Here is a 24,082-nt window from a genome sequence, read left to right as displayed (position 1 = left end):
TAAGACTGAGGGTATCTTACATAATATATTTAATCACTGTTTCTCGTTTGTCCCCTTTGTGTTTCTTCCCTTGGCTCCCACTCCCAATGGTAGAGATGCCATTATAGGGGCATATATCAGAAAAGAGCATTGAATCAATTGCGGAGTACTTGACCAATTAGAGAATATACAGAAAGAAATGCAAAATACTTGTTGAAATTAGCCAGGAACATTTCATCTAAATGAAGTTTTGCCCTTATGCAGGGATGGGTAGGTATCACAAGCCAAGTTATACTGTCTCTACTTTCATCATTTAAAAGAACTATCTTACTTCAGCATTCTTAAAATGCCAAGATTTTAGAAGTAGTGAAGATTGGTTTTGGAAACAGCTTCAGAATAGTAATATTTGGTGATTGGAAAGGACACTTGAGTTTATTCTTATAGATCTTACTGTTTTTTTAACTCCAACAGGTTAATTTATTCATGGCTTATTTATTCCATAAATATCTGTTGAATGCTGTTTTGGACACAAACATTTTAAAAATGACAACACTCTTGTCAAATGGAGCTTATGTTCTTCTGAGGAAGATGGACAATGAGTAAAAAGTAAATAAGCATATAATTTCATTTCATTTTTAAAGAGATTTTATTTTTAAAGTGAAGAAGTATAAAGGGAGAAATTGTGGTGGAAGAGTGGCACTATTTGCTAGAATGGGAGACTGGGAGGACATCAAACATATTATGTATCTTTATGTATATGGGTACTTTCTCTGCACTTATGTCTGTGCATCATGTGTGCGCGGTGCCTGTAGGAGCTAGCAGAGGATATCAGCTGTGAGCATCCAGGTGTGTGCTTGGAATTCCACTATGATTCTCTGAAAGAGCATCCAATGCTTTCAACCACTCAGTCATCTCTCTCCCCCTTATATTACTTATTTAATTCTTTTCTTACCTTTATATGTCTTTATTGTGTCAGTGTGGACACATCTACCTTGGTATATGTGGAGGTCAGAGAACAACTTGTGAGGGCTCTTCCTCTGTTTTCACCATGGAGTTCCTGGGGGTGGGCTCTCTCCTCAGCCTAAGGAGCAAGGGATATGAGTCTTTATTCACATTGTTTTAACAGCTAAAGTTAGATATAAGATCCCCAGGACTGTCTAAGAAAGGTGATATTCAGGTGATTTAAACATGCTTTGAAGTATAGGCATATTTTCAAATCAAATTTGTTGTCAATTAAAAAAATAATTTGTTAAATCCCTAGTGAGTAGTGTGTGTGTGTGTGTGTGTGTGTGTGTGTGTGTGTGTGTGTGTGTGTGTGTGCTCATGTGTATACTGTGGATGTATATGTATGTGGAAGATATGTTGCATGAACATACAGATGCAAAAACATGTTTTCTTCTCTATGACTCTGATTTATGGCCTTGAAGAAGGTCTGTCACTCTACTGGCATCTTATCCTTTTGTCTAGGATAGGTGGACACCCAGCTCCAGTAATCCACCTGTCTCCATCCAAGTAGATATACTTGATTCTCATGTGGTGCTAGAGATTTGAACTCATGTCCTCATGTTTTCAAAATAAGTTCTGCTATACACTGAACTATCTCCCCAGCTCTTGACACTTTTTCAAGTTTTAGAATAACATTGCATCATGATTCATATGTTATTCCACTGACTTTCTGGCAAACTTTCTTTGAAGGAATTAGAATGTGTGTGTGAACATAAACTTACCAAACTGTCCTGATTGTGAAGGTATTGATATAAGTGCTAGCTGATTGAACAGAATCTAATCATCTCTTAGATAAGATCAAGCCCTATGATGGCATTTCCCTTACTAAGGTAGAATGACCAAGTATGTCCTCTCCTCTGTTTTTACAAAGCTAGCTTTGTAAGTGTCCTTTGCTTTTCTTTTGTTATACTGAGAATAAGAATGGTGATCTCCGAGTTTGTTTTTTCTGCCCTATCATTGTTCTTACTTTGTTTTTTTGTTCTTTTTATTAGAAAGAAAACTTTTCTGTGTGTCAATCCCAGGTCCCTTTCCTTCCCCTCCTCCCCTGCCCCCCCCAACTAACAGCCTACCTACCCCATACACTTTCTGCTCCCAAGGGAGGGTGAGGCCTTCTATAAAGGGTCTTCAATGTCTGTTGTATTCTTTGGGATAGGGCCTAGGTCAACCCCCTATGTCTAGGCTCAGGGAGTATCCCTCCATGTGGGATGGGCTCCCAAAGTCCATTCCTATGCTAGGGATAAATACTGATCCACTACAAGAGGTCCCACAGATTTCCAAGGTCTTCTCACTGACACCCACATTCAAGGAGTCTGGATTAGTCTCATGCTAGTTTCCCAGGTATCAGTCTGGGGACCAAGAGCTCTCCCTTGTTCAGGTCAGCTGTTTCTGTGGGTTTCACCAGCCTGGTGTGGATCCCTTTGTTCATCAGTTCTCTTTCTCTGCACCTGGATTCCAGTTCAGTTCAAGGTTTAGCTGTGGGTGTCTGCTTCTACTTCCACCAGCTGCCGGATGAAGGCTATACAATGTCATATGAATCAGTCATCAATCTCATTATCAGGGGAGGGCATTTAAAGTAGCCTCTCCTCTGTTGCTTAGATTGTTAGTTGATGTCGTCTTTGTAGCTCTCCAGACATTTCCCTAGTGCCTGATTTCTCTTTAAAACTATAATGTATCCCTCTATTATATTATCTCTTATCTTGCTCTCTTCTATTCTTCCCTCAACTCAAAATCCCAGCCCCATCATGTCTTCCTCACCCCTCCTCTTCTCCCCTCTTCTTCACCTCTCATTCTCCTAGTTCCTTCTCCCCTATAACCCCCATCCCGTGCTCCCAATTTGCTCAGGAGATCTTGTCCCTTTCTGCTTCTCCAGGGGGCCATGTATGTCTCTCTTAGGTCCTCCTTGTTTACTAGCTTCTGGGCAGTGTGAATTGTAGGCTGCTAATCCTTTACTCCATGTCTAAAATCCACATATGAGTGAGTACATACCATGTATGTTGTTTTGTGACTGGGTTACCTTGCTCAGAATGGTTTCTTCTACTTTCCATTTGCCTGTGAATTTCAAGATTCCATTGTTTGTTTTTTTTTCTGTTGAGTAGTACTCAATTGTGTAAATGTACCACATTTTCTGTATCCATTCTTCAGTTGAGGGGCATCTAGGTTGTTTCCAGGTTCTGACTATTAAAATAATGCTTCGATGAACATCATTGAACAGATGTCCTTATTGTATGAATGTGCTCCTTTTGGGTATATGCCTAAGAATTGAATTGCTGGATCTTGTGGTAAACTGATGCCCATTTTCCCAAGAAATCGCCATACAGATTTCCAAAGTGGCTGTACAAGTTGGCACTCCCACCAGCAGTGGAGGAGTTTTCTCCTTTCTCCACATCCTCTCCAGCATAAATTGTCATTGGTGTTTTTGATTTTAGCCATTCTAACATGTGTGAAGTGGTATCTCAGAGTTGTTTTGATTTGCATTTCCCTGATGGCTAAGGATGTTGAACACTTTCTTATGTGTCATTCAGCCATTTTAGATTCCTCTACTGAGAATTGTCTATTTAGTTCTGTACCCCACTTTTTAATTGGATGTTTTAATTTATTTGTTGTTTTGGAAACTAGCTTCTTGAGTTCTTTGTAAATTTTGGAGATCAGCCCTCTGTCAGATGTGGAGTTGGCGAATATCTTTTCCCAATCCATGGGTTGTCATGTTGTCTTGTTGACTGTGTCCTTTGCCTTACAGAAGCTTCTTAGTTTCAGGAGGTCCCATTTATTAATTGTCGATCTCAGTGTGTGTGCTACTGGTGTAATGTTCTGGAGTGGTCTCCTGTCCCAATTCATTTAAGGGTATTTCCTACTTTCTCTTCTAATAAGTTCAGTGTGGCTAGGTTTATGTTGAGGCCTTTGATCCATTTGGACTTAAGTTTTGTGCATGGCGATAGACATGGATCTATCTGCAGTCTTCTACATGCCAGCATCCAGTTATACCAGCACAATTTGTTGAAGATGCTTTCTTTATTCCATTATATAGCTTTAGCTTCTTTGTCAAAAATCAGTTGCTCATAGGTGTGCGGGTTAATATCAGGATTTCCAACTCGATTCCATTGGTTTACCTGTCTATTTTTGTTCCAATACCAGTCTATTTTTAGGACTATAGCTCTATAATAGAGCTTGAAATCAGGGATGGTGACGCCTCCAGAATTCCTGTTATTGTACAGAGTGGTTTTGGCTATCCTGGGTCTTTTGTTTCTCCATATAAAGTTGAGAATTGTTCCTTCAAGGTCTGTGAAGAATTGTGCTGGAATTTTGATGGGGATTGCATTGAATCTGTAGATTGCTTTTGGCAAGATTGCCATTTTTACCATGTTGATCCTACCTATCCAAGAACATGGGAGATCCCTCCAATTTCTGGTATCTTCTTTAATTTCTTTCTTTAAAGACTCAATATTCTTATGATACAGGTCTTTCACTTTTTTGGTTAACATTACCCCAAAGTTTTTATGATGTTTGTGGATATTGAGAAGGGTAATGTTTCTCTGATTTCTTTTTCAGTACACTTACATTCTATATATAGTAGGGCTACGGATTTTTTTAGTTAATCTTGTATCCTGCCACTTTGCTGAAGATGTTTATCAGTGTAGGAGTTCCCTGGTAGAGTTTTTCAGTTCACTTATGTAGACTGTCATATCATCTGCAAACAGTGAAAGCTTGACTTGTTCTTTCCAAGTTGTATCCCCTTGATCTCCTTTAGTTGTCTTATTGCTCTTGCTAGAACTTCAAGGACAATATTGAAGAGGAATGGAGAGAGTGGACAGCCTTGTCTTATTCCTGTTTTTAGAAGAATAGCTTTGAGTTTCTCTCCATTTAGTTTGATGTTGGCTGTTGGCCTACTGCATATTGTTTTTATTATGTTCAGGTATGTTCCTGTTATCCCTGATCTCTCCAGGACCTTTATCATGAGGGATGTTGGATTTTGTCAAAGGCTTTTTCAGCATCTAGCGAGATGATCATGTGCTTTTTCTACTTCAGTTGGTTTATATGGTGGATTACACTGATAGATTTTCAAATGTTGAACCAACCCTGCATCCCAGGGATGAATCCTACTTGATCATGGTGGATGATTTTTTGATATGTTCTTGGATTTGGTTTGCCAGTATTTTATTGAGTATTTTTGCATCTATGTTCATGAGGGATATTGGTCTGTAGCTCCCTTTCTTAGTTGTGTCTTTGTGTGGCTTGGCTACCATGGTAACTGTAGCCTTGTAAAAAGAGTTTGGCAATGAACCTTCTGCTTCTATTGTGTGGAACAACTTGAGGAGTACTGGTATTAGCTCTTCTTGAATGTCTGGTAGAATTCTGGACTGAAGCCATCTGACTCTGTTTTGTTTTGTTTTGTTTTGTTTTGTTTGATTGGAGACTTCTGACAACTGCTTCTATTTCCTTAGATTTTTTAGGTCTGTTAAAGTTGCTTATCTGTTCTTGATTCAATTTTGGTAAGCCATAAATATATGTTCAGAAAGTTGTCCATTTCCTTTAAATTTTCCAATCTTGTGGAGTATAGTTTTTCAAAGTATGACCTGAAGATTCTTTAGATTTCCTCAATGTTTGTTGTTATGTCCCCATTTTCATTTCTGATTTTGTTAATTTGCATGTTCTCTTTCTGCCTTTGGGTTAGTTTGGATAAAGGTTTGTGTATCTTGTTGATTTTCTCGAAGAACCAAATCTTTGTTATGTTGATTCTTTGAATTGTTTTCTTTGTTTCCAGTTTATTGATTTCTACCCTCAGTTTGATTATTTCCTGGCATCTACTCCTCCAGGGTGAATTTGCTTTCATTTTTTCTAGAGCTTTCAGCTCTGACGTCAACTCTTTGGTGTGACTATTCTCTAGTTTCTTCATGTGAGCACTTAGAGCTATGAACTTTCCTCTTAGCACTGCTTTCAAAGTGTCCCATATGTTTGAGTATGCTGTGTCTTCATTTTCATTGAATTCTAGGAAGTCTTTAATTTCTTTATTTCTTCCTTGTCCCAGGAATGGTGCAATTGCATGTTGTTCAATTTCCATGAGTTGGTAGTTTTTCTGAAATTTGTGTTGTTTTCGAATTCTAACTTTAAGGTATGGTGGTCTGATAAGACACAGGGGCTCATTCCATTTCTTTTGTACCTATTGAGGTTTGCTATGTTGTAGAATATATGGTTGATTTTAGAAAAGGTTTCATGTGATGATGAAAAGAAGGTATATTCTTTTGTGTTTAGATAGAAAGTTCTATAGATGTCTGTTAATCCCAATTGGGTCATAACTTCTGTTAGTTCCTTTCTCTCTTTGTTAAGTTTCTGTCTGGGGGTCCTGTCCAATGGTGAGAGTCGGGTGTTGATGTCTCCCACTATAGCTGTGTGAGGTCTTATTTGTGATTTGAGTTTTAATAATGTTTCTTTTACAAATGTTGGTGCCTTTGTGTTTGGGGCATAGATGTTTAGAATTGAGATTTCTTCCTGATGGAGTTTTCCTGTGATGAATATGTAATGACCTTCTTCATCCCTTTTGATTGATTTTAGTTTGAAGTCTAATTTGTTAGATACTATGATAGCTACCCCAGCTTGTTTCTTAGGTCCATTTGATTGGAATATTTTTCCCAACCCTTTACTCTGAGGTAATGTCTGTCTTTGAAGTTGAGGTGTGTTTCTTGTATGCAGCAGACGGATGGATTCTGTCTTCGTATCCACTCTGTTAGCCTGTGTCTTTTTATTGGCAATTTAAGACCATTAATATTGAGGGAAATTAAGGACAAATGAGTGCTTATTCCTGTTTGTTTTTGATTTGTTGTTAGTAGTGGTAATGTATGTGGATTTACCCTGCTTTTTCTTTTGGGTTTTGGTAAAGTGTGATTATCTATTTTCTATGTTTTTGTGAGTGTAGTTAATTTCCTTAGGTTGGAGTTTTCCTTCCGGTGCTTTCTGTAAGGCTGGATTATTATACCGAACACACATTAAACCATTTAAATATTGCCCAATACCAAGACAAAAGCTCTTAGGTGGTTTATGCTTCCAGGCTACTTGTTTTATATATATTGCTTTCCATCATTCCTGGGACATTCATTCTTTTATACATTATTTTAGAATTATTAATTTGGATTCCGGTCATTCAGCTAAGTGGTAGAATACATGAGACCCTTAAGTATAATCATAATAATAGACTTACATCTTATGATAATTGATTACTTTTAAAGGGGAACTGAGATTGATGTTACATAGCTCCAACAGATTGAATTTTATATTAAATTCACAAGATTTTGGAACAATACCTTGTTCAATACCTTTCTCAAGGCATTGTTACCTATACAGCTCATTTAATGATGTAATGAAAATTTCTAGTCCTTGAAAGTTATTATTACTAACTACATAGGATAATAAGGATATTCAGAATAGTAATTAGTCACCTATTACAATGGAATCTGTAGTCACATCAGGTATGATTTCAAGGTCAAACAGAGATATATTTTGGATAGACAGGTCATCTTCAAACACTCTAGAGATCTATAGAATACAGCATTTAGGATGTTTAATAAAATAAGTCCTTTTTTTTATAACAATGAGACATGTCTGCTCCTGGCAACAGTAATTACTACAGAGAAGGTGATGGGTATTGATAACCTCCACATGGAGTTTACTTTCTTTGTGGCAAAAGTAAGCCACTTGGCAAGAAAGTGCCCTTGCCTCAACTACTGACAGCATGCAGTATTAAATTAAACAAGTAGGATACAAAGGAGAGTGACTGAAAATCCCTATGAAAACAAGGCAAGACACCCCTTCAGATAATACTAATTCACAAAACAAAGTCTGTCAGATATGCTAGGCTTGTAGGCTGAAGATGGATGCCCCAACAATGCAGAGAAACCTTTGGGTGACTATCCAGGTAGCAAGCTGTTTTTGTCATTTCTCACATTTTTTTGGAAGTCTCTTGCTTGCACTTCCTGCTAACTTAGCTCATATTTCCTTCTTGGTTCTCTGGGGGAATTGAAAACTACATAGTGATATTTATAGCTTACCTTGTTTACCAGAGTCAGAAAAGACATTGGCTAAACAAATATAAGGTATATAATTTTGGGAGACATTAAAACAGAATTTGATAAATACAAATAAGTATAAGAAGTAAATTAGAACCCCTTAGCAAAGTGGGAGCATGGGAGGGGGGTTAGAGGAAGGAGGTGGGGAGGGGAGAAGGGGAGGGGGAAGGAGAACAAGAAGACTGAGACAGGGGAGGAATAGAGGAGGGCAGGAAAGGAGACGCCTTGATAGAGGGAGACAGTACAAGTAAGGAAAGAGGTCTGGCACATGGGGAAATGTTAGGGGATCCACAGGGATGACCCCAACTAAGAATCCAAGCAGTGGTGGAGAAAATGCCATTGATGCCCTTCCCCTATAACAAGATTGGTGTCTACCTTGATTACCATTCCTAGAGCCTGAATATTACAGGTAGTACTTTTAAAAATGTGATCCACGGATCATCTGTTTGAAACTCACTTGTGATTCTTGCTTAAAAATGTTGAGTTTCTCTACAAAAAAGATTATTCTCTAGAATTTACAAAGAACTCAAGAAGTTAGTTTCCAAAATACCAAATAATCCAATTAAAAAGTAGGGTGCAGAAATAGAGAATTCTCAATAAAGGAATATAAAATGGCTGAAAGACATGTAAGAATGTGCTCAACATCCTTAGCCATCAGGGAAATGCAAATCAAAACAACTTTGAGTTACCATCTTACTCTTGTCAGAATGGCTAAAATAAAAAAAAAACAACAACAACAACAAAAAAAACACCAATGATAGCTTTTGCTGGAGAGGATGTGGAGAAAGGGGAACACTTCTCCACTGCTGGTGGGAGTGCCAACTCCTGCAGCCACTTTGGAAATCAACTGAGTTGATTAGTACTTGGCTAGCATACATAAATCCATTGGGCTGATTAAACCAGATACAATGGGACATAACTTCAATACCAGCTCTGCTTTCCAGGCAAGAAGGTAATTGAATGGGAATACAAGGTAATCCCTGCCTACACAGACAGGTTAGACAGGCCTGTGATACATAGCATTCGATATCAAAAAAGAAATGTGAACCAAAAAAGAATCACATCTAGTAAGTAAATTGTTGATAAACATCTCTGGGAACTTCTTGTCATCTTTTGAGATTGTTATTTTTTTTTACTTTATATGGATATTTATTTACTTTTACTTTTTGCTTCTGAATGCTTGTCTACATGTATGGACATGTGCTGTGTGCATCCCTGATGCCCAAAATAGGCAGATGAGGGAATCAGAAGAGGATCTGGAGATACAAGCAGGTGTGTGTTGCCCTGTCCATTCTTTGGAACAGAACCATGGACTTCTGCAAGAGCAGTCGCAGTTTGTAACAATTGAGCCAGCCCCTTTCCCGCCCCTCTCAGGAAGTTCTGGTCCCTAATTTACAACCTTCTACGGAAGATTCCTGTCACACTGAAATCTCCCATGTGGGATACTCCGTGGCTCTACTAACCATTTGGCCACAGCAGCTAAATTATTTGCATACTCAACACCTGTTGTGCCTGTTTCCTCTCAGCATTATAGCATTGTAGATGCACAAGCAAGTAAACATGAATTCTTTTACAAAAATAGAGCTGGGGATTTGAGGAAGCCTACAGAAAGTTGGGCATGTAAAAGGCTGCTACATAATCAAGTGTGAGAAACGTCTAAAATGAGTAGTTGGGAGAGTCATGAAATCTAGAATAGTGCTGAAATTTGCGTCATAATGCTCTTCAAATTCTTGTTACACATTTAACAGTCTTCTGTTGTGGGAGACGTGCTGCGACTTGTTTATACAGAAACAAGCATGATGTGCAATCCAAACTCAGATATATAATGAAGGAAGTGTTCTGAGAGGCTACCTCAGTCTGACAGACGATGAGATAACTCACCGTGAACATCTTCTTCTCTTATTAACAGACTTAACTGCACAAGCCAGAGCTCCAGAAAAGTGACTTTGGTAACAGTTTTAGAATCACCCTGGTGTGGAGCAGACCATCATCCCATGCTTTGAGGCTCTTGGGTGAACTTTGGATTTGCAGTAGATTGACAAAACAGATTTTTGTCGGGTCAGGCATATTGAGAACACAGACACTATGCTATTTTATGAAATATTTTGCTTCAGTTTAAATTCCACTTCTTGGGTGAATTGAGTGACTATCTAGACAGCAGCAGGTGCTGCTGCCCTTGCTTATAACACAGATCTTGACTTGCACAAGCCCCTGCAGACCTGTTCTCAGCTCTGTGAAGATCCATGTTCTCATTCTATGGACACAATACTGTTTAAGTGTTTTATTTGTCAGGTTCATCCATATGTCATGATAAACTTCATGTTAAATTCCTAAAAAGATTAAGATTTACCCTTGGTTCCTGAGGTTTAAAACAGGATGATTGTTCAAAAGGTAAAAGAAGGTCATTTATACCTTCCTCTAAATATACCCACACACGTATATTGACACAGATGTAGGTATATAATATGAGTATACATATATATTTATATACAATTTTACATAAAATGACTACAATTAAGAATAAAACATAACTATAATTGATTTTGACCTTACTGGAAAATGTTAATGACCAATGAAATTTACAATAGCATGCATCCATTTAAAATAAAAAAGCAGTTTGCCATACAAATCCTACTCTAGTTTTTAGTTGCATTTTTCTTTTTTTCTTTTTTTTCCATTTCTTTCTCTTTTTTTAATGAAAGAGAAAGAAGGAACATAGAGTTGGCTAAGTAAGAAGGGGCAATCTGGAACAAGTTGCAGGAGGAGAAAGAATTTAATAAAAATTAAATGACCAGGCAGTAGTAGCCCATGCCTTTAATCACTGTACACAGAGGCAGCTGGATCTCTGTGAATTCCAGGCCATTCTGTTATACACAGCTAGTTCCAGGACAGCTACGACTGTTAACACAGAGATATCCTGTCTCAAAGAACAAAAAATGAATACATAGTACATGATTCCCAAGGAATGAATACAATTTTGATCATAATAAAACAAGAAAATGTCCTAATCAAGGCTCACAGTTTTAAGTTTTAAAAAAGTCAAAATCTCATTAAACATATTAAACAAAATCTAACAATGAAATTCAGGATACATCATGAGGATTACAAAATCTGTTGTTTTTTTTTTTTTCCTTGATTTTTGCTTGACTTGGTGCTATGCAATTCAACAAAAGAGAACCTTCAAGAAACCAGTGACGCTACAAAACATGAGGTTGCCTGGAAGATAGTGGGAATACCTGCTTAGGGATGAGAACAAATGGGAGGGCAGAGTATAGAGAAGTGGAAAGAGCTGAGGGTGCGAAGGGATGGTGTTGTTCCTTGGGTAGAAAATAATGAAGTATTCAGACTCCAACCAAGCTATTCAGACTTCAAATGAAGGCTGGCTGCATGAAGCCAAAATGAAGCTGTAGGTTGGGGATAATTCATGCCCTAGCAACTGAGACTCCGGTTTCACACTGCAACATCACAGAGCCATATAGGTAGATGACCTTTGGTGGAACTGTATTTCATAGAAAGTTACTATGAATACATATATAACAATTGAGTAGTGGATTACAGACAGATTCACAATAAATAATATATTATACCCGTGTATGTGTGCATATATATATATATATATATATATATATATATATATATATATATATCCCCAAAGCCAAATATAACAGTCAACAGGAAATATATTCTTGGTGAAAATGTGTAAATGCGACTTTCACTGAGGTTTGTATGTTGGTTCCAAAATATTTCTCTCATTTAAATTGAGTACAACATTCTCTCATCTAATATTGCATCCAATAAAAATGTCTATTAAATTCTCAGCTATGATAGGACAATAAAAATTGATGCATGTGAGAACAGCTTTGATGTACAGAAAACTCACATAATAGATTGAGAAAGCAAAAATAATGGATGGCTTTACACTTTGAATGTTCTGAACTGCCTTCATGTCTAGTTATTTTATCATACTTTAACAGAACAAAATTGATAATCTGAGTATAATATATACTAATTTTCTGTTGACTAAGTTATACTGAGCAGAACACACTATTACTAAAATATGCTTCTGAACATGAGAGATTGTAATATTTTTATTGCCTTCTGGTTTTTCTTTTGTCCTGTTGTACATAAAAAATGGAAAGGCAATTTCTCTAGAAAATGAAAAAATTAATACAATTCAATTGTCAACAAATATAACTGAAATTATACATTAAAATAAGTATTTTCCCCATCAAAACTTAGTGAGAAATACACAGAGGAAGGTTGGGTCTTACCATTCACAGAAAAATCCAACTAAAGATTTAAATACACTTGGGAATTTTAATTTAAATATATTTCAAATATAAGGAATAATAAAATATCCATGACTTGGCAATGCTTCCCCCTTTCAGAAACCATCTGATCTAGGAAAAGGAATGCTTAATCAGGATGATTTAGAATTCTGTGAAATGAGACAAGGTTATGGTATTCCAGAAGTTTTACTCATTAAATTGGTAAAGAATATATATATATATATATATATATATATATATATATATCCAGAAACATAGTTGCATATATTTAGATATGTTTGTTAAACACAGGGATTCTCTAAGTTCAGTCTTAGCAGTACCAAAAAGACAAAATAAAATAAATTTCTCTTTGGCTTCATAAGGTATTTGAATACATTATTTGAATAATTTGTTATTACCTTAAAGGCAGAGTAGCTACTCAATATCTTGAGCTTTGATTTGAAGATATTACAGCTGGGCTTGACCATTGAAAATGAAATTGGGAATCAATTTGTAATGAATCCAGACTAAAAATCCAACTCTTTGTAACTCATCATGGTACCAGAGGATGTACCCACAAGGAGAGGCATTGTGATCCAATTTGCATATTGTTATTACCTATAGTAGGTCTTCTGCCACTACCAGGGTCAGACAATCACTGGTTTCTAGGCTACATTTGTATTCTTTCCTGTATTTACTAAAAATTAAATCTATTCAACATATGACAGCTGACCTAACCAATGACAGCACATGGACCTCAGTCATAAAGCTGGGGAACCTGCATTGGACACAATCAAGCCCTCTGAATGCTGGTGTCAGTTAGGAGGCCTAGGCAGTCTATGGAGCCTCTGACAGTGGAATCAGTATTTATCCCTAGTGCACAAATGGACTTTGGGAGCCCATTCCCCATGGAAGGAATACTCTCCCAGTCCCCATGGAGAACCTCAAAGTTCTCCAAGGCATTATTCACCATATGTCATTCTTTTAATTGTGTTCCCAAGGCCCATGCACATGTTGGGGGGGTGTTCAGGTATCTTGTTCTGCCCCTACCTCTGCCTTCGAGGTGTGGTCTCTCACTGAACTGAAAGCTTGTCAGGGGACAGCAAACAATAGAGATCCTCCTTATCTGACCCCTAGGACTTCAATGCTGAAGTTCCAGGCAGGAGTGGCCAATTCCAGAATTTTATGTGGGTGCTGGGGTTTGAACTCAGGTAGTAAGACTTGGTTTTGGATGACTTTAGTCCCTAAGACATGTAGAAGTCCCTGAGAATTTTTATTCTGGTCCTTGCACCATGAGAAAGTCTGGGAGTATCAGAGTATATCCAAGGGAGCAAGTGAACACACCAGCCCTATGCTTCCTTTGGCTCGGCAAGCTAATTCCTTATATGCGCTGTGATGGGAACATTTCATTGTAAAGTTAATTGCATTAAGAAATGCTTGTCTATGACTTTAGTATTCCAGGTCATCAGGTTCTTCTGTGAGGATATTTGCACAAGGAATTGTCTGAGGGAAGATCTACGTGAAATGTAGGTATAGTATTTCATGAGCCAGGGTCCTACACAGGATAAAATGTAAGAAAAGGGAGTAAGCCAGTTGAACACCAGCATTGATCCACAGATGTGTGAACTGATGCCTCCTGCTCTGGGCACTACAGTCCTCGGCCATGGCAAGCTTGTGCCTTCCCCAAATGCCATTAAACAGTGAGACCCAATAAATCCTCTTTCCAATTGTTTCTTGTCAGGTAGTTGGTCACAATGGCAATAAAAGTAATGAATACATGTCAATATAGTATTGATTGGTGGGACATCAGCTCTGCTTCTATCATCTGCCATCTTCATTATCATTGAGGCCTCCTATCTTCCTTTCTGTGAAACCAAGATAAACATCTAAAATTGTATGCACCAAAGTGTGGATCTAAGACTCAAACCATAAGCCTTCTAAAAAAAAAAAAGACGATTTAATAGATTTCTTAAAAGTGATATAGAGAACTACCATAATCCCTGATAATTATTAAATACTTAAGCAACCAAATACTATAGTTAATCCTGTTGATACCATTGTTGCAGATTAATATAAATAATGTAAGAAGAACCATGTTAAAATTTAGGGATAAAAATGAAATATGTGTTATAAATAAAATAATATATATATATATATATATATATATATATATATATATATGAGGTAAAGGGCTTAATCATGGGATTGGATCTGACAATTGAAAAGTAAGGTACAGATAGAAAAAAGACGCACTTGATTGTTCTTTATGATCATGTGGTGATCTTTATGTATTTGTTTGAAAATTGTGACATAGTAAATTATATGAGTAATTTAAAGTTTAAGGTTTCAAAACAAATTTGTAAGTAAAATACTTTTGGTACTTTCTATAACTGAAAATAAATTATATGAGGGGAATATAAGTGAATATGGAGGTATCATAGATCTGTGCTTAGCATTATGGAAACCAAACATTAGGATGAAAACATTTGCCAGAAGCTTCAATGTCTAGGAAAACGTCTACTGATGTCATCCTTCCATTTTTGCTGTGGCAGTGACCATCATAAACAATACTTGATATGATTTTTGTTACTGTGCTTCCACTTTCCCAAACTGAAGCACTGAGACTCAAATTTGCTTCCCTCTTGTTATGTTGCCTCTAAGGACACGACAAGGAGAGCTCCAAACTGAGTGCCATGAAATCAGTTGACCTATGGCATGTCTTTTCCCCTTTAAGTCTACGCAGAAGTCTTTTGTTGTTCCTTTTTGTTTATACATCATTTTAAGCACAGTCTTACCATGAATGTCTGCTTGCCCAAGAACTTGTTGCGCAGTCTGGGCTCAGGCTAGCCTCAATCATACAGCTAGCTACCCTCTTACCTAGACATATGGAGTGCTGGAATTAAGGGTGTGTGCTTCTACAACTTTTCTTGGTATCCTTTTGTATTCACACATGATCTCTATATGATTTCTTCTTATTACCAGACAGTGAGGTGGAAGGAAGAAGGGGTCGTGAGGTTACTGTCAATCAATAATCACAGCTGCCACTCATCTTATTAGCAACGGTAGATCCTATAAGCACCATATTTATAATTTACTTAGTGCTTTGATAGTAAAAATATGTCATTCAGGTACACTTGCACTACTATCCCTGGTAAATATATGAACTTCCTGTGTATTTTGCAGGGATGGTAGTTATTAAACATGTCGCCACTAGAATCTCAATTTAAATTTTGGTTGCATGAAAATGAATCGCTGCATTTTTTTAACTCACCAGCCACCCATAATACTGATCCATTGCTTGTTTCTTCATGTATAATGGAGGTACCAAGAGTCTCCCAGAGTCTTCTATGTAACTATAACACAATATCACAAACTGTACAGCATATGAAGAAAACGAATTTGACTCATAATTTTAAATACTGCTGAGTCCAAAACAGAGAGCTGCATGAACTGAAGAGCTTTCATGTCACAATGTCCTTTATCAACACAGATGCTTGAACATTAGATTTCCAACAAAGAAGTTGTGGGGGAAACCTCTCTGATGACCAATGAGCTAGGCAGCAATCTGTGAGTATAGCAGAATTCCATGGTGAATCATTTAATTAACTTTTTTATCGCCAGTCATGTTTGGTTCTATCCTAGGTCTCTAGGATGTCCAGCCTCTGGGTCCTGACACTCCAGGCAGTGTTAGGAGTGGGCTCACTCACATGGTATTGATTTCAAGCTGAATCTGTCATTGGTTAGCTATTCCCATAATTTCTGTGCCACGTTTACTTCAGTCCATCTCGTAGGCATGGCAAATTATAGGTCAACAGTTAAGTGGCTTGGTTGGAATCCCAGTCCTTCTACTGCCAAGGCTTGCCTGGTTAGAGAGATGGCCACTTTAGGCTTCTTATCCCTATGTTTCTAGGAGACTTATTGATGGAAATAGATGCAGAGACTCACAGCCAAACAGTAGGCAGAGCTCAGGGATTCCTGTGGAAAAGGGGGAGGAAAGATTGTGGAGGACTGAGGGGCAAAGGATACCCTGAAGAAAAGCCACAGAGTCAACTGAGAGTCATAGGGTCTCACAGAGACTGAACTGCTAACCAGAGAGCATGCACAAATGCTACAGCTGTATAGCTTGGTCTTTTGTGGGGCTCCTAAAAGTGGGAGCAAGGGCTGTATCTGTCTCTGTTCCTGATTTGAGACCCTTCCTTCCTACTGGTTGCCTCATCTGGCACTAATAGGACAGGAGGTGCCTAGTCTTACTGCCACTTGACATAACATGGTTGTCTGATGGGAGGTCTGCCCTTTCCTGAAGAGAAAGGAGGAGAAGTATATGGGGGAGGATTTAGGGAAGTTGTGGAGATAGACTGGGGGGGAGGGAATGGAAACTGTGATCAGGCTAGAAAACAAATTAATTAATTAACTAATAAAAGATGTTAACCCCAAATGGAAACAAAAACACTGAGCACCAAGTATACGAAAATTTTCAAAAATTAAAAAATTCTTACACACAGACTACAGGCACGTATGAGCCATAGCTGTGGGCCTTAGTATCTCAGTATCATAAGACTGCTGATTAACTCACACATATATAAATGGATTCGCAAATCATAAGTCAGGTAGAATATACTAGAAACAGGTGGACTATTATTTTTCTAAGCATAGTCAACTTTCTGGGATGCAATTTTCTTATTAACAAAATGGAGATACTAATATATACACTGTTTTGCATGCATGATTGGAACACTAATGGTTGAAAAACATGGAATATCTCTTAGATACATGAAGATGCCTAGATGCATTGCCACATCATGTCCTGAGAGCAAACAGAAGATCCCCAAGTACAGCTCTAAACTTCTACCTAAGGGTATGATAGTACATTGTACGGTATTCTGTGGACATGAATAAAATATTTTAATTGGCAAGCCTTTGCTCTTCTTTATAGTTCTTGAAAAAAGCAATTTGACAAAATAGCAATACCTCCAAAGTATCTTTATTTATACTTGTGACACGTCAACTTTCACTCCCCATTATGACCAGCTCAAGTGATTGCTAACAGTAAACATTCCTTTGATTTCTTTCTATTTTTCCTCACACAATATATAAGAGCAAAATTTTTTAAAAGTCCAATGTCTAACTTGGTTTATTCTCTGGAAGTGTGAATTTCTATTAGCACATTTTGATGACATAAACACAAAAACATGTACCAGACGTAAGCTTCAGAATGGTGATTTGTTTTGCTGTCCCTTCATCTTCATGATGTCACCTGACTCTCATTTCCATTTTTGCAAGATCTCACTAGGGTTACGGCTTGGAGTTTCACACCTAGCAGTGTGTCTTTTCCCTATTCGTTTTTGTTGGTGTTTGGCTAAATTGTTGCAAGTTTGTGTGTACTTTTACATTTTGCTAGGGGCAGAGTCAATCTATATGTGATAATTTCTAGGCTGAACCATGCAGAAAGTATCCATAAAAGGAATCTGTCATCTGTGAATGAAGCAGCAATTGTCCTTAGCCATCTCATGAAAGTATAGCAGTTTTTATTTTTTTATTCTCTTTGATATTAGAGGATATTCAAAGACCCACTCTTGACAGGCAAGTTGTTTTATGTAGAATATAATGCAATAAGCAAAGCACTGATGCTTTTTAAAATGAAAACAGGAGTTTCTGGGTTTACATAAAATCTCTGCTACAAGAAAAATATTTATTTGATATCTACTAAAATTCTTGAAGTATCTATTTATGAAAATCATTATTTCAATATGTTCTTCTAGAGGAATAAAAGAAAAAAAATATCATACCTAACATCAGTAGGTACAAAGGCTTGGTTACGGAAATAGTTGTATTTCTTTTCTCTTGGTTTTGATTTTCATTTTAACCTGATCATATATCTACCTAACATTTAGGGTGGTCCCAAGATGATGGCACTTAACATGATCCTCAAGTGATGTGTTGACCTGTATCTTCTTAAAGCAGGGGTATTTTTCTTCAGTGTTATGAACATTTAAGAAAAATGGAGGTTAACACTCAGAACTACTTGTCCTACACTGGTATTTAAGTTGTCAAGGCTTTGTTAAATCAGCCTGATTATTCAAGGACAAGAAAACTCAAGACTCCACTGCATAAAATGCAAGCTTCATCAGAACTGGGAGGAGTCTACCATCTATGAGCTAAGTTGACACTATGTAACTTGACATCACCACCCGCTACTTCAGTGCAATGCACTGCAATAGAATTAATATCCAGAAAAGAATATGGGAACCATTCAAGGATTTGAACAGAGTTTCCCACAAATTACCAGATAAATTTTTCTCCCCATTCACGTCATCCTTTGATGCTTGTATTTTGTATCTTCCAGAAAACACCATCTACACAGATCAGAATGAATAAATCCAAACATAAATTATGAATATCTTACCAATTTAATGAATTCAGAAGCATTCATCAGACTAGTGTTTGAAACATTTCTTGGCAACACCAGAAATAATCCCCAAATAAATTTAATTTCTCAACCAAATTTGCTCAGATTAATGACATTTCAAGCACCATTAGATGAAAATTAAAATAAGGATACTTGGCAACACAACATTACAAACACAATAATGTATACTAATTATAAAATTATGGAAACTTAGGAATTAGTTCAAATGAGTGCATCTCATTTACCTGTTCATATCTCACTTGAATAAATAAAATGTCACGTACTGAAGTGAACTCTAAATTCTATTCTCATATTATATGTATGATTTTGAAAAGTGAATTTTCCACAAGGAAAATATCATTTAAATTTAATGCTTGTCATAAAAGATATCTAATTGCTAATCCAGAATTCAAATAAACTTTTATGATGGGATGATTTTCTTTAAAACAGGACTATTTCATAAAATTTACTCCAAAGACAAAATTATAAGAATGTACAATAGACACTGAGTGAAATATTCACAGGTTTGTAAATTTAATTCTGTGTATTTATGAAATATGTGTATTTATTTTTTCTTCATGAATTGCATCACATCTACTCATGAATAGTTTGAACTTTTGCACAACCCACTATATTCTGTACCTTGCTAGTACATGTAAGTTGCTCTTACCTTGCTGCATACAGAAAAGGGAAAAACAAATGCATTAAAGTCTTTCAACAATGAAAAAACGCTTTATCAGAAAATCCAATTCACTGTAATTCATCACAAATTTCTAAAGAATTTAATAAGCTAAAGTAAAACACACAGGAAAACACTTTGTTCTGGTTCTTACTGAAAAGATGTTACAAAATTTACTGCCTCAGTATCGATGATATGTCAAGCTGTACACCATTGGCTTAACTAATGGTAGTTAGGGTTATTAAGAACACTACCATCCTTATGTCTAGTTCTATGGGAGCATTTGTAAAAAAGTAAGTTTGAAATAAAATTATGATTTTCTATAATTGCCCCCCACAATATAACACACACACACACACACACACACACACACACACACACACACACACACAACACTTTCTTTATATAATTGCCAACAAAGAGTCTCAGAGGGACAAAGATTTTATGTCTATTCTTATGTCTCAGGTTTTAAAACCTTACTTACAAAATGACATGTAGGTGTAACTTTCAATCCTTTGATCCTTAGATGACAAATTCATTAAATAGTTATTCACATGGATTTTAACATAAGTACAATAATACATCATCAATATTTTATGTGCAAAGAATTTCCTGGTTCTTTGACTACAATGCAATTGTTCTTGAAAAGAATATAATATTTTTCTTTGTGTTTTGTTTTATTTCATTTTACTTAAAAAATTATGTGTACTTGTGCATGACTATGTGTGCACGGCTATGTCCACATGAATTCAGCATCTAAAGAGGAGAGAAGAGTGCTTTGGTTCCCCCAAGGCTTGAGTTACAGGGAAATACGTTCAGACTGATAAGCGTTCTGGGCAATAATACAGGTTCTTTGCAAAAGTAGTATGTGATCTTACACTCTGAGCCCTCTCTCCATCATAGGCCCAGTGATATATATATTATACAACTATTTCTGTTTTTGTATGACATATTTATATTTGATGTCACATACATGTTAAATATGTACTATTCTCACAAATAACATATTACTAAACAACAGTGTGGGGATATATTTTATATAATATATTACATATACTATATACATAATATGTATATATAAATATATATATATATATATATATATATATATATATATATATTTGAACAAATCATGTACAGCCTACTGTAGCCAGTAGCATTAATATCCTTGTGCCTTGAAAAGAAACTTAATGTCATAATTAATATATAACTCAATAAACAGAAAATGTTCTATAAAACAATCAATGAATAGATTGAACAAACCTTTTTTTCTTTAGTGAATCAATGTAACTTCACTAAATTCTGGTTATTGATAAACAAAGAATCACAGTCTTTTAATGACCTCATCTCAAGTAGAGTAAAGATTAGAAGCTTTTAGGATATTAATTCAATCTCTGATCCATTAAGTAAACTGGTTTACTAAAATAATGGCTACAAACTCAAAGCTAGAATCCACATTTATTGGTGAACATTTCGTGTTTGTCTTTTTGACCCTGAGTAACCTCTTTCAGTATAATTTTTCCTCTTATTCCTAATTTTTCTGCTAAGTTCATGGTTACATTGTTTTATAGCTGAGTCACATTTCATTGTGTTTACATGGTACATATTCTTTGTTCACTGAGCACTTGATGGACATGTAGTTTGATTACATTTCTTAGCAATGGGGAATACGGACATACAAGTGTCTCTTTAGTAGGATATAAGGTCCTTTGGATAAGTTTAATTTTAGTTCATATTAAGGGAGAGGGAACTGTAAAATGTTTGTAAAAATAAGTAGAAAGTGGGGATGTTGATGACAATAAGGTTCGAATATGGAGGGCAACGGAGAATGGGTGAAATGAGCTAGTGGAAGAAACCTGAAAATGTAGCGTGTATAACGAACTACATGGAAACCTAAGGTCTTGCAACAGAAGTAAATATATGATTAGAGATGATATTCAAATATAGATTACATGGCAGAATGGATAAGATAGTCCAGGCTAAAGTTTTAAGTGAGAATAATAAAGGGAAGAAGGGGTGGGAGTGCTATAATCAAAATTGTTATTGTATGAAGAAGCTTTCTGGAACTTCACTCCTTTGTAAAATAAAAAAAAAGGTAATATAAAAAAATGAAGTATTTTAAGAGGTCCTGTTGCAGTATATTGTACACTGTAAAGATGTGTCTTTGCCAAAGCAAAGCACCTTCTGACTGGTTTGAAGAAGAGCTGAATAGTCAGTAATTAGGCAGGATTTCCAGGAAGGGTAAGGAAGAGAAGAAATGAAAAGACACAGAAAGGAAATAGGAGGTACGGGATGGAAGAGAGGAAAGTAGATTAATACAAATGGGTTTATTTATATTGTAAGAGCTAGATAGGAACAAGCCTAAGCTGTAGGCCAGGCTTTCAAAGTCAATATGAACTCCCTGTGTCATTATTGGAGAGCTGGCTGGCAGGACAGAAAGATTTGTTACAATTGCTGACCAACATGGGACATATCCATAGGACCGACTTCTTGTAGTATGAAGAGGGTTGGCTCTTTTAAGAGGCTCTGTTGTGCTGAAGAGCACTTGAACAGCTTGTGACCTAGGTGAAAATGCTTGACACCTGGACTCAGCTGTTGCGGAATTCCTGCCTGGGTCTCATCACTGCTTTAGAGCCCCCAAATAACACACAGAGACTCTATTAGTTTCAATGCTGCTGGCCAATGTCTAGGATTCTTATAGGCTAGCACTGTCTTAAGTATTAACCTATAACTACTAATACATGTATTACTATAAGGTCTTATCTTACCGAGAATGACAGACTCATGCTTCCTCCAGGGATCACGAGACAACTCCCTACTACATTTCCCAGAATCCTCCTTCTCTCCTAGTCCCACCTATCTTGCTTTACTATTGGCCAACAATGTTTTATTCATCAACCAATAAGAGAAACATATTTACAGAATGACATCTCCCATCACTCGACAAATTCCCATAGCTGGGAGGACAAATGCAGCTCATGCTCTGTGCTGCTGACATGAGGCTAGGCCCTAGAGCACTGAGTGGGGTGGAGACAGCCACCAGAGTTGCACAGTGGCCACTTAGCAGTTTAATGTTTGGTTCATACACCAGAGAACTCAGCATGTGCGCTGCTGCAGGCACTTGGTAAAGTCAGGACCAGACCGAGAAGAGAAGAGCTCTGAATAGATATAGCATGTTTACTAATGTACTTAGATGCTAAATAAAGAAGAGAAAATGGGTATAGACAGACATAGAAAATATAGTTTAAAAATAATAACATCTTTAAAGAAAGAATAAAGTATTATGAAATAAATAAGCCACATTAAGATGATAAACACAGAGGGTGTTTGGGTCCTATATAGTATTTAGTTGACTCTGAATTTTTTAATGCTAACGTACAAAAAACAATAGCTGCTGATTGATAGAGATTGGATTGAGGCCGGACTATGAAAACTGCTAAATGAAACCAACCTATATATTTTAAGAATGTCTTAACTTGAAAATGGAATAAAAAATATGTTGCATTAGGTGAGAGGCTATGCCTTTTTTTCCATTGGAAACAAAATTATAATTATCTTCAGAATTAATAGAAATCAAATTTGATCATGGGAGACCTCGTGAGGGTACTGGCTGTGGAAATGAGGGAAAAGGTCAATAAAAGACTATAGGACTGAGATTGATTGGAGAATGATAACTTTTTGTGACTAGAGACTCCTAATGTCTTATTAATACATGCCATTCTGTCACATAACATGGATGGAGATTTATATTACGGTTTGTTTATATGGTTCAAACAGACTTCCAAAGTCTAAAGAAGTCCTTTACCAGTTCAGGCATAGAAGAAAAGGATCATCTTTAGCTGATGTGTGTATATTGCACGTTCCATGGTTGTGTTAATGCAGATATGTATTTTACCTTTAAAAATTTGTATGTTTTCCAAACAAGAGGACCAGACACCAATAAAGACAATGAGCACAGGTGATCCAGCCTTTCAGAATGCCCCTATTACAATGTCCTCAATTTCTTCATTTGGAAACATTCAAAGCTGCTACCTGAGATGGTCCAGACTCACAACCTATCCACACAAAGCTTCAATAAGCTTTATATTCTCCAATGGTAGATAACCAATATGAATATATTGTTACAAATCTGAGGTTATTCTTTTATACTGTACATAAGTTTCTACTCTTATTTTAGGTATTATACCTATGCAGCTCTTTTTAAATTGTAATATATAATTAAGAAATACAGATTAATAGTTAATCATTCATAATAATCAAACTGATAATAATATTAGATACAATTTCAAGATTAATTAGAGATATATTTTAGATAGGCAGTCTTCAAGAACTTCAGCGATCTACAGAATATGACATTTAAGATGTTTTAATAAAATAAGGATTTTCATGACAGTGAGACACTTCTGCTCCTCGCAGCACCAATTTACTTCAATAAAAGGGTAATGGACATCGAAGAACCTCCATATGTAGTTTGCTTTTGTTGTGGGAAAGTTAGCCACTGAGCAAGAAACTACCCTTGCCTCAACTGCTAACAATATGCTGTCCAAATTTGACAAGAAAGACACAAAGGGAAGCTACTGCCAAATTTGCCAAGACAAGGTAGGACAGTCCTTCAAAATCCTCACTTCACAGAGAAGTCTGTCAGATATTCTAGGCCTGTTGACCAAGGATTGATGCCCCAATATTGCAC

General features: G+C 36.5%; 1 long non-coding RNA gene across 1 annotated transcript; it reads right to left on the bottom strand.

The window, feature by feature from the left end:
• Positions 1-925: 925 nt before the first annotated feature.
• On the bottom strand, positions 926-22,198 carry LOC107979861. The gene is made up of 3 exons (XR_003487791.2): positions 22,161-22,198; positions 18,591-18,660; positions 926-1,060 (listed from the first exon to the last, which is right to left on the bottom strand). It is a non-coding gene; the product is annotated as an uncharacterized LOC107979861 (long non-coding RNA).
• Positions 22,199-24,082: the final 1,884 nt, after the last annotated feature.

This window comes from Cricetulus griseus, chromosome 8, assembly GCF_003668045.3.
Source record: "Cricetulus griseus strain 17A/GY chromosome 8, alternate assembly CriGri-PICRH-1.0, whole genome shotgun sequence".
Classification (NCBI taxonomy): domain Eukaryota; kingdom Metazoa; phylum Chordata; class Mammalia; order Rodentia; family Cricetidae; genus Cricetulus; species Cricetulus griseus.
The sequence above is the reverse complement of the archived record's forward strand: the minus strand, read 5'-3'. Positions and strand labels throughout refer to the sequence as shown.